We start from the raw sequence: 12,149 nt of genomic DNA on the forward strand, positions 1-12,149 counted from the left end.
CACAGAGAGCTTCATAGAATGGGTTTCCATGGCTGAGCGGCTGCATCTAAGCCATGCATCACCAAGTCCAAATGTACGTCGCCACTAGACTCTAGAGAAGTGGAGACGCCTTCTCTGGAGTGATGAATCACGCTTTCCCATCTGGCAATCTGATTGACCAGTCTGGATTTGGAGGTTGCCAGGAGAACGGTGCATTTCCGAAATTTGGTGGAGGAGGAATTATGGTGTGGGGTTGTTTTTTAGGAGTTGGGCTTGGCCCCTTAGTTACAGTGAAAGGAACCTTGAATGCTCCAGGATACCAAAATCTTTTGGACATTATGGCCGTTTTGGCCTTCCCAGAAGAGTTGAAGCTGTGATAGCTGCAAAAGGTGGACCGGCATCATTTTGGACCCTATGGGTTAGGAATGGGATGGCACTTCAAGTTCTTATGTGAGTCAAGGCAGGTGGCCAAATACTTTTGTATTTTTTCACAATTACAATGGAATCTCTTGATTTATAAACCTAATCGGTGCTTGAACAGGGTTCATAAATAGAAACGTATACTGGACCATATTCTGGACCATAGGGCGCACCGGATTATAAAGCGCACTGTCGATGAGCAGGTCTAGTCAGGTCTATTTTCATAGAATAGGCGCATTAAAGGGGTCTTTTTTTTATTTGAAAACACTTCCTTGTGACCTTAGGCATTGGTCAGCTTTTGTCATTTTTGTATTATTTATTAAGTCAGGAAAAACGTCCCTGGACACATGAGAACTTTAATTATGACCAATGTATGATCCTGTAACTACTTGGTATCGGATTGATACCAAAATGTGTGGTATCACCTAAAATTAATGGAAAGCATCCAAACAACAGAAGAATAAGTGATTATTACATTTGAACAGAAGTGTTGATAGAACATGTTGAAACAGAAAATAACCAGATATTAACTGTAAATGAACAAGGAGATTAATAATCAATTTTTTTACAGTTTGTCCCTCATAATTTTGACAAAACAATACAATGGGAAATTTTTAGTCAGCAGACTAAATTAGGAGCCTTTGTTTGTTTACTTACTACTAAAAGACAAGATGTCTAGTATGTTCACTATTTTATTTAAGGACTAAATTATTATTTGATTGTAATAAGAAACTTATGTTTAATCTGTCATATGATTTTATGTTAAAATAATTTTGAAAAGTATCAAAGTATCGGAATACATTTTGGTACCCTACAGGCCAGTGTTTTTCAACCTGTGAGGCACACCACCAGCAGAAATCGTTAAAAAAAACAAACTCAGTTGACAGTAAAAAGTCGTTGTCGCAATTGCAATTTAAAGCGTAACCAAGCATGCATGACTATAGCTCTTGTCTCAAAGTAGGTGTACTGTCACATCACGCCATTTTTTTGCTGTTTTCCTGTGTGTAGTGTTTTGGTTCTTGTCTTGCGCTCCTATTTTGGTGGCTTTTTCTCTTTTTCTTTGGTATTTTCCTGTAGCAGTTTCATGTCTTCCTTTGAGCGATATTTCCCGCATCTACTTTGTTTTAGCATTCAAAAATATTTCAGTTGTTTTTCTACCTTCTTTGTGGGGACATTGTCGATTGTCATGTCATGTTCGGATGTACATTGTGGACGCCGTCTTTGCTCCACAGTAAGTCTTTGCTGTCGTCCAGCATTCTGTTTTTGTTTACTTTGTAGCCAGTTCAGTTTTAGTTTCGTTCTGCATAGCCTTCCCTAAACTTCAATGCCTTTTCTTAGGGGCACTCACCTTTTGTTTATTTTTGGTTTAAGCATTAGACACCTTTTTACCTGCACACTGCCTCCCGCTGTTTCCGACATCTACAAAGCAATTATACCTGCTGCCACCTACTGATATGGAAGAGTATTACACGGTTACTCTGCCGAGCTCTAGACTGCAAAAACTGAAATCTAAGTAAGATGAAATATCGCAAATAAGGGTGATATTTGCTTATTTTCTGTCTGATAAAATAATTCTTCTCACTAAGCAGATTTTATGTTAGAGTGTTTTACTTGTTTTAAGGGTTTTGGTCCTAAATGACCTCAGTAAGATATTACAGCTTGTTGCTGAGATTTTATGAGCTATATTGAGTAAAAAATGCATGAAACTAGAATATCAACTGTTGCAAAGCTGTGTCATCAACACTCACAAGTATAAAACTACTTTTTAAAAGTAATAATTTCTTATTTCAAGCATGAAAAAAAATAAATCATGATTTTTGACACAATTGTGTCTCGTAATTAAAACAGATGACAGCCAAATGGACTTTGCTGTTGTATTTTCAATGAAACATGAGAACATAAGTACTCATGTAGTAGTACAGTTGGCACAGTACAGTAAACTGACAGTTAATATTCAAACATTTAACATGTGACATTTCAAACAATTTTGAACAGAAATAGTTCATGCACATTCAGATCAATTCTTCAAAATTACAATTTAAAAAAATTTGTTGGACTGTATACATGCGCACTAATTGACTGGAAGAGCACGCACTTGGCGCGATGATGTCATGTTATCCATGGAAAAATGCATTTTTAGACCATATGATTAGCCTGAGCGGCTAGGAGACCCCGAGAGTAACAAGTGGTTGCCTTGTTGCCTTTCCATTAAGAATAATAAATTAGTTTTTAGTATAAGTTTGCTTGTTTCAAGAAATGTAATGCCGGGCGCATATCATTATGTCAAGATAATGGCACTAGCATTTACTTCATTTAAGAATATTTTTCAACATATTGAGCAAAAAGGTCTTTTTTTTTTCTACCAAAAAAAGTGCACTTGTTATTAGTGAGAATACACTTATTTTAAGGTATTTTTAATTTTACTTGTTTTGGAAAGTCTTGACAAGCCACATTTTATTGTTCTATTGGCAGATAATTTTGCTTAGTTCAAATAAAATACCCCTCATTTTTGTGTGTTTTTTTCTTGTTTTTGAACACTGACTTTTTGCAGTGCAGACAGCACCCGACACTCAACAACAACACATCATTTGCAGACTATAATTACTGGTTTGCAAAAAAATATTTTGAACCCACATACACTACCGTTCAAAAGTTTGGGGTCACATTGAAATGTCCTTATTTTTGAAGGAAAAGCACTGTACTTTTCAATGAAGATAACTTGAAACTAGTCTGAACTTTAAAGAAATACACTCTATACATTGCTAAAGTGGTGAATGACTATTCTAGCTGTAAATGTCTGTTTTTTTGGTGCAATATCTACATAGGTGTATAGAGGCCCATTTCCAGCAACTATCACTCCAGTGTTCTAATGGTACAATGTGTTTGCTCATTGGCTCAGAAGGCGAATTGACGATTAGAAAACCCTTGTGCAATCATGTTCACACATCTGAAAACAGTTCAGCTCGTTACAGAAGCTCCTTTGAGCAGATTGAGTTTCTGGAGCATCACATTTGTGCGGGGTCAATTAAACGCTCAAAATGGCCAGAAAAAGAGAACTTTCATCTGAAACTCGACAGTCTATTCTTGTTCTTAGAAATGAAGGCTATTCCACAAAATTGTTTGGGTGACCCCAAACTTTTGAACGGTAGTGTAGGTGGAATTAGATCATCTCCAACGGCAAAAAAAACAATGTCGCGGCCCAACATTTCGAATATACTTATGATAACATTGAGTATTTTCTTACTTAAAAACATCAGTTTAAATACAAAATTTTAATCAAAGTTTGTCAACTGTCACTTTTCCCTCTAATAACACTGGAATAAAAATCTTATGCAATTATCCTCAAAAGACAAGAGATTAGATAAAGTCACTCCATTACGCCTTTTACAGCTCATAATGTTACAAGGCACTCTAAAGTTGATTAATAACAACCACTTTCCTCATAAATAGCGAGGACTACTGTGGCTGTTGTAATTAACCTTTAAGTGTGATGGACTTTATTGTATATTGCCCATTCCTATTACTGACCCGCATGCATCATCGCAGAGTGTTCCGTGCATCCGGGCCCCGGCCCCCGGGAGCCCCTGGCGTACTCAGATGTGTCAAATGACATCATCCCCCCGCGGGAGTTGTGAATGATCTTGTTTTCTCCCGATCGTACACGTGTTATTCTCCCCGCACAAAAATGTATCATTTAAACCATTAGCAGTGGCTAGCTTTTTCATTAGAATAAACGATATCATCCCCTCCCCAGAGGCGCCCGCCAGCCAGCCAGCGGACTGTGGGAATACATATCGAAGGCGGCAACATGCCGACGAGGTAAAAGTATTACTTCATTTGTATGGCTAATATATGGCATTGATTCTCTGCAGGGAGGGGGGGGGGGGGGTAAAGGACGACACATTTTCAGCACCCACATCATTAAAGGTTTAATAATTTAGACCCGGTTAGCGCTGATAATAAATATACTCGCGGGAACTTATGTGCGGGGTTTGTGGTGATGAATGCAATGAGAGAATGCTGCACTGGCACAGAAGTGCAAGACGTATGGGGTGTGGATATCAGTTGGACTTGGAGCAATGGTGTGGCTTGTGGTGTTTCATGGGAGGGATACCAACTATTGCCAATGATGCATTTTTATTCAACCAGCACAACCTAAAATGTTGAAAGAGCCATATTGGACCACAAGTCAATCAATCAATCAATCAATTACATTTTATATAGCGCTTTTCTCTAGTGACTCAAAGCGCTTTACATAGTGAAACCCAATATCTAAGTTACATTTAAACCAGTGTGGGTGGCACTGGGAGCAGGTGGGTAAAGTGTCTTGCCCAAGGACACAACGGCAGTGACTAGGATGGCGGAAGCGGGGATCGAACCTGCAACCCTCAAGTTGCTGGCACGACCACTCTACCAACCGAGCTATACCGTCCCACGTACAAAAAAGTAATTGGTCTGGAGCCGCAAAAAAATTAAAAGACTTATTTAAGTGTTATAATGAAGGCAACACATGATGTAAGTCAGTGGTCCCCAACCTTTTTGTACTTGCGGACTGGTCAACGCCTGATAATTTGTCCCACGGACCGGGGGGGGGGGTTTAGTAAAAAAAAAAAAAAAAAAAAAAAATATTTTTTTTTTTTTTTTTTTTTTTTTGTCATAAAGAAATACAATCATGTGTGCTTACGGACTGTATCCCTGCAGACTGTATTGATTTATATTGATATATAATGTATATATTGTGTTTTTTATGTTGAAACCTTTTTTTTTTTTTTTTTTTTTTTTTTTTAAATTTCTTGTGCGGCCGCAGCCCGGTACCGGTCCGTGGACCGATTGGTACCGGGCCGCGGCCGCACAAGAAATAAAAAAATAAAATTATATATATATATATGTATATATATGTCTTAATTAGATTATCCAAAAAAAATAGTGCTCGATACCGTGGTAGAGCGTAATATGTATGTGTGGGAAAAAATCACAAGACTATTTCATCTCTACAGGCCTGTTTCATGAGGGTTTCCTCAATCATCAGGAGATTAAATCTCCTGATGATATATATATGTGTGTATATATGTGTGTGTGTGTATATATATATATATATATATATATATATATATATATATATATATATATATATATATATATATATATATATATATATATATATCAATCAATCAATCAATCAATCAATGTTTATTTATATAGCCCTAAATCACAAGTGTCTCAAAGGGCTGATATATATATAAAGAATATATGTGTATATGAGTATAAATATATATATATATATATATAGATTAATTATTAATTATTAATTATTATTATGTTTGTTTACTCGCAATAGTAAGCGTTATCGTACTCTGGTGTTGCTGTTGGTGAGTTTAGCCTGTTTAACATGCGACAGTAGCAAACATGTAGTCTTTTATATAAAGTGCAATATTGGTTCAGAAACGCTGTGCAAGTTCCTGCAAAAAAGCAAACCGAGCATCAGGTCTATTTTATTTATTCAGAGACCTTGCTCTTCTGAGGGGGGAGTGGGGGGGGGGGGGAGAAAAAGATGGCGGGCTTTTACCGCGCACATTTTTACGCTCCACCATGAGATGAATAAACGCCGCCCTTGAAAAATGGAAAATCAGAGGTATTGAAAAGCTCCGAGGGATTAGAGCTGGGGAGTCTGATATCAAGCCCAGTTTACGCTTTATGATGTCATTTTCTTTTTTTATGGAAGAATCAGAGGGTGAAAGCTCAAGGCAAGATATGGAATCCAGGTTTGGGCGTAATCTCCCTCCCCTCCCTCTCATACCGCACTACATAAATCTCCCCCATTGATCTCCGGACTAACGTGTCTATTGACATGAGCCAGTCTCTTTCGTTTTGAAAAGTGATAACATCGCCAATAAACCGTCACGGCTATCATTCCTGCGTGCGCATGGGTAAACAGGCTTGGAGCGTCAGGTAACACTCCTACGTGTGTGCGAGGCCCCGCTGAGCGCGTTTATGCTAGCCGTTAATCACGAGCCGTGCCAGCTGGCCGTAGCCACTGGGCAGGTGCGCCTGTCAGGTCGGCAGCCTCTATCATGCAACCCTGAAACCGGAGCCCTCGGTGGGACGACCGTGGCCCCCCCCCCCCATCCCCGATGGCTCTCATCCGCCCCGTGTCATCTGGTGCTTACCCGGTGCTATTTTGACTGATACTTTGGACAGCTTGGTGGTAGAATCCCAATAAACAGACTCATTGAAATGAAGACATGAGGTTTTATGACAGGGAGATTAGGTGGATTCGCCCGGGAGTGGATATCTTTGCCCTGTGGTCATGACAAGCTAGAAGAAGGGGGATTCCAGGATTTGGCAGACATACAGTCGTGGTCAAAAGTTGTGAAGAACATCCTGTCATGGCTGTCTTGAGTTTCCTATAATTTCTACGACTCGTATTTGTTTGTGATAGAGTGTTGGTCACAAAAAACATTCATGAAGTTTGGTTCTTTTATGAATTTATTATGGGTCTACTGAAAATGTGAGCTGGGTCAAAAGTATACATACAGCAATGTTCATATTTGCTTACATGTCCCTTGGCAAGTTTACCTCCAATAAGGCGCTTTTGGTAGCCATCCACAAGCTTCTGGTTGAGTTTTTTGACCACTCCTCTTGGCAAAATTGGTGCAGTTCAGCTAAATGTGTTGGTTTTCTGACATGGACTTGTTTTTTTCAGCATTGTCCACACGTTTAAGTCAGGACTTTGGGTAGGCCATTCTTAAAACCTTCATTGTAGCCTGATTTAGCCATTCCTTTACCACTTTTGACATGTGTTTGAGGTCATTGTCCTGTTGGAACACCCAACTGCGCACAAGACCCAAACTGCGGGCTGATGATTTTAGGTTGTCTTGAAGAAGGTAATGCTCCTTTTTCATTGTCCCATTTACTCTCTGTAAAGCACCGGTTCCATTGGCAGCAAAACAGGCCGAGAGCATAATACAAACCCCGTTTCCATATGAGTTGGGAAATCGTGTTAGATGTAAATATAAACGGAATACAATGATTTGCAAATCATATTCAACACATATTCAGTTGAATATGCTACAAAGACAACATATTTGATGTTCAAACTGATAAACTTTATTTTTTCCCATCCCACAGGTGTGCAGGCTAATTGGGAACAGGATTGGGTATAAAAGTAGATTCCATGAAATGCTCAGTCATTCACAAACAAGGACGGGGCGAGGGTCACCACTTTGTCAACAAATGCGTGAGCAAATTGTTGAACAGTTTAAGAAAAACCTTTATCAACCAGCTATTGCAAGGAATTTAGGGATTTCACCATCTACGCTCCGTAATATCATCAAAGGGTTCAGAGAATCTGGAGAAATCACTGCACGTAAGCAGCTAAGCCCGTGACCTTCCATCCCTCAGGCTGTACTGTGTCAACAAGCGACATCAGTGTGTAAAGGATATCACCACATGGGCTCAGGAACACTTCAGAAACCCACTGTCAGTAACTACAGTTGGTCGCTACATCTGTAAGTGCAAGTTAAAACTCTCCTATGCAAGGCGGAAACCGTTTATCAACAACACCCAGAAACGTCGTCGGCTTCGCTGGGCCTGAGCTCATCTAAGATGGACTGATACAAGGTGGAAAAGTGTTCTGTGGTCTGACGAGTCCACATTTCAAATTGTTTTTGGAAACTGTGGACGTCGTGTCCTCCGGACCAAAGAGGAAAAGAACCATCCGGATCGTTATAGGCGCAAAGTGTAAAAGCCAGCATGTGTGATGGTATGGGGGTGTATTAGTGCCCAAGACATGGGTAACTTACACATCTGTGAAGGCGCCATTAATGCTGAAAGGTACATACAGGTTTTGGAGCAACATATGTTGCCATCCAAGCAACGTTACCATGGACGCCCCTGCTTATTTCAGCAAGACAATGCCAAGCCACGTGTTACATCAACGTGGCTTCATAGTAAAAGAGTGCGGGTACTAGACTGGCCTGCATGTAGTCCAGACCTGTCTCCCATTGAAAATGTGTGAAGCCTAAAATAGCAGAAGGGAGACCCCCGGACTGTTGAACAACTTAAGCTGTACATCAAGCAAGAATGGGAAAGAATTCCACCTGAGAAGCTTCAAAAATGTGTCTCCTCAGTTCCCAAACCTTTACTGAGTGTTGTTAAAAGGAAAGGCCATGTAACACAGTGGTGAACATGCCCTTTCCCAACTTCTTTGGCACGTGTTGCAGCCATGAAATTCTAAGTTAATGATTATTTGCAAAAAAAAAAAAGTTTATGAGTTTGAACGTCAAATATGTTGTCTTTGTAGTGCATTCAATTAAATATGGGTTGAAAATGATTTGCAAATCATTGTATTCCGTTTATATTTACATCTAACACAATTTCCCAACTCATATGGAAACGGGGTTTGTACTACCACTACCACGCTTTACGGTAGGATTGGTGTTCCTGGGATTAAAGGCCTCACCTTTTCTCCTCCAAACATATTGCTGGGTATTGTGGCCAAAAAGCTAAATTTTTGTTTCATCTGACCACAGAACTTTCCTCGGGAAGGTCTTATCTTTGTCCATGTGATGTCAGATGAAACAAAAATAGAGCTGTTTGGCCACAATAAGTATTAAGGTTTTAGAATGGCCTTCCCAAAGTCCTGACTTAAACGTGTGGACAATGCTGAAGAAACAAGTCCATGTCCGAAAACCAACAAACTTAGCTGAACTGCACCAATTTTGTCAAGAGGAGTGGTCAAAAACTCAAGCAGAAGCTTGTGGATGGCTACCAAAAGCGTCTTATTGCAGGTCAACTTGCCAAGGGACATGTAAGCAAATATTAACATTGCTGTACGTATACTTTTGACCCTCACATTTTCAGTAGACCCATAATAAATTAATAAAAGAACCAAACTTCATGAATGTTTTTTGTGACCAACAAGTATGTGCTCCAATCACACAACTCATGACAGCCATGAAATGATGTTCTTTACAAGTGTATGTAAACTTTTGACCACGACTGTAGGTATCATTAATAGTCACTTGGTCATGGTATTTCACTCGGTCTGTTTCGGAGCTGAACTATTAATACCCTGATCCCTGTAAGACCGAACCATTGACTTCCTATAATTCAGTATAGTTAGTAGCAAACCCCTAAACTGAGTCCTTCACAGACAAGACATGAGACTTCGAAGCGTTCCTCGCTGTAAGTTAACACTGAAGAGCTCTGGGCGGCGTGTTTTCTTACATCCGTCGTCCTGAAGGGGCGCTGACAGTCAAACATCTGTTGCCTGTCTTATGAAAACCGAGAAGCTTGTTCAAGTCCCCAGATTAGCACTGTGGCCCGGGATGAAATGTCTTGTTGGCATGCAAAGTGGAGGAGGGTCAAAGGAAGCCAGCCTGGTATGTTCATGACCGAGACCCTCTGTTAATCTGCTGGTTCCAATCCCTCTTGATGTCATTGTTCTCATCAACCAAAGACTTTTTACAACTTGAGAGTTACTTGACTCGGTGCCAGAAACCTCCATTGACTGCCGTATTTTACAACTTTACGACAAGTTGCTTGCACCTTTTACAAAAAGGCTTGAAAACAAACCAGTTTGGCCTTTCTTGTGTTTCACACGGTCGTCAAAGTGTCAGGCCCAGGAACGCACAGTCTACCCTTTAGTGTCTCCTCATCCGTTGCTGTGCCAGTAAATTATCCGCCGAGCGCTTTATTTACGACCGTCATTGCCGCCCTACCCTTCCATCTTTCTCTCAACATATGGAGAGGGTCTTGTCGTTATAACTCTTTAAGAGACCAATTAATTAAGCGGTGGCGTGGTCGTCTTTCTCACCACGGCTGCCACGTCCGCAGCTTTGGCGCTCGGTCTTAAGTTAATCTCCCGAGCCCAGCTTCTCTGCATAAAGGTATTTGTTACAGAATAAATGGTCGGCACCTCATGAATCCCCACTCGTAAAGCTCGGTGCTGACGATTCTATGGCGACACGGGTTGTGCATGTTGGCCGAGGGTTGTCCCGATACCAATATTCCATCCATCCATCTTCTTCTGCTTATCCGAGGTTGGGTCGCAGGGGCAGCAGCCTAAGCAGGGAAACCCAGACTTCCCTCTACCCAGCCACTTCGTCCAGCTCTTCCCGGGGGATCCCGAGGCGTTCCCAGGCCAGCCGGGAGACATAGTCTTCCCAACGTGTCCTGGGTCTTCCCCGTGGCCTCCTACCGGTTGGACGTGCCCTAAACACCTCCCTAGGGAGGCGTTCGGGTGGCATCCTGACCAGATGCCCGAACCACCTCAACTGGCTCCTCTCGATGTGGAGGAGCAGCGGCTTTACTTTGAGTTCCCCCCGGATGGCAGAGCTTCTCACCCTATCTCTAAGGGAGAGCCCCGCCACCCGGCGGAGGAAACTCATTTTCTTGTCCTTTCGGTCATAACCCAAAGCTCATGACCATAGGTGAGGATGGGAACGTAGATCGACTGGTAAATGGAGAGCTTTGCCTTCCGGCTCAGCTCCTTCTTCACCACAACGGATCGATACAGCGTCCGCATTACTGAAGACGCCGCACCGATCCGCCTGTCGATCTCACGATCCACCCTTCCCTCACTCGTGAATAAGACTCCAAGGTACTTGAACTCCTCCACTTGGGGCAGGGTCTTCTCCGCAACCCGGAGATGGCACTCCACCCTTTTCCAGGCGAGTACCATGGACTCGGACTTGGAGGTGCTGATTCTCATCCCAGTCGCTTCACACTCGGCTGCGAACCGATCCAGCGAGAGCTGAAGATCCTGACCAGATGAAGCCATCAGGACCACATCCTCTGCAAAAAGCAGAGACCTAATCCTGGAGCCACCAAACCAGATCCCCTCAACGCCTTGACTGCGCCTAGAAATTCTGTCCGATACCAATATTTTGGTACCAAAATGTATTTCCATACTTTTCTAAATAAAGGGCACCACAAAAAAAAAAATTATTAGCTTTATTTGAACAAACAATCTTAGGGTACATTAAACATATGTTTGTTATTGCAATTTTGTCCTTAAATAAAATAGTGAACATACAGAACAAAGGCTCCGAATTAGTCTGCTGACGTATGCAGTGACATATTGTGTCATTCTATTATTTTGCCAAAATTATTAAGGACAAGCTGTAAAAATGGATTATTAACCCACTTGTTCATTTACTGTTAATATCTGCTTACTTTCTCTTTCAACATGTTCTATCTACACTTCTGTTAAAATGTAATAATCACTTATTCTTCTGTTGTTTGGATACTTGACATTAGTTTTGGATGATACCACACATTTAGGTATCGATACGATACCAAGTAGTTACAGGATCATACATTGGGGACGGCGTGGCGTTACTTTTCAAACAGAGTATAGTGCCGTTTTTGATTCAAGAGTACCGCGATACTACCGGTATACCGTACAACCCTATGTTGGCCATATGTTGACACGTAGCTCCAGTGGTCTGTTTAGTGCAGTGTTTCTGCAGGACACATGGGGTAATAGTAGACAGGTGTGCTAGTGTATCTACAGTTAGTGGCACCCCCAACAGGTTGTGCTTAAATGCTTCCATATAGGGAAGGGTACCTTTCTTATTGGAACTGATAGGGTCCCAATTCCTGGTACCTGGGAATCGATACCAGAACACAGTGGTACCAATGTTTGGTACTTTCATGTGGTAATGAATGTAAATATGTTTAAATGGGACCAAGGATGATTTTGATCTACATTTAAAACAATTCATTCTGGTCCAAATAGTACTTAT

The sequence above is a fragment of the Entelurus aequoreus genome, linkage group LG09 (assembly GCF_033978785.1).
Source record: "Entelurus aequoreus isolate RoL-2023_Sb linkage group LG09, RoL_Eaeq_v1.1, whole genome shotgun sequence".
NCBI classification, from domain to species: domain Eukaryota; kingdom Metazoa; phylum Chordata; class Actinopteri; order Syngnathiformes; family Syngnathidae; genus Entelurus; species Entelurus aequoreus.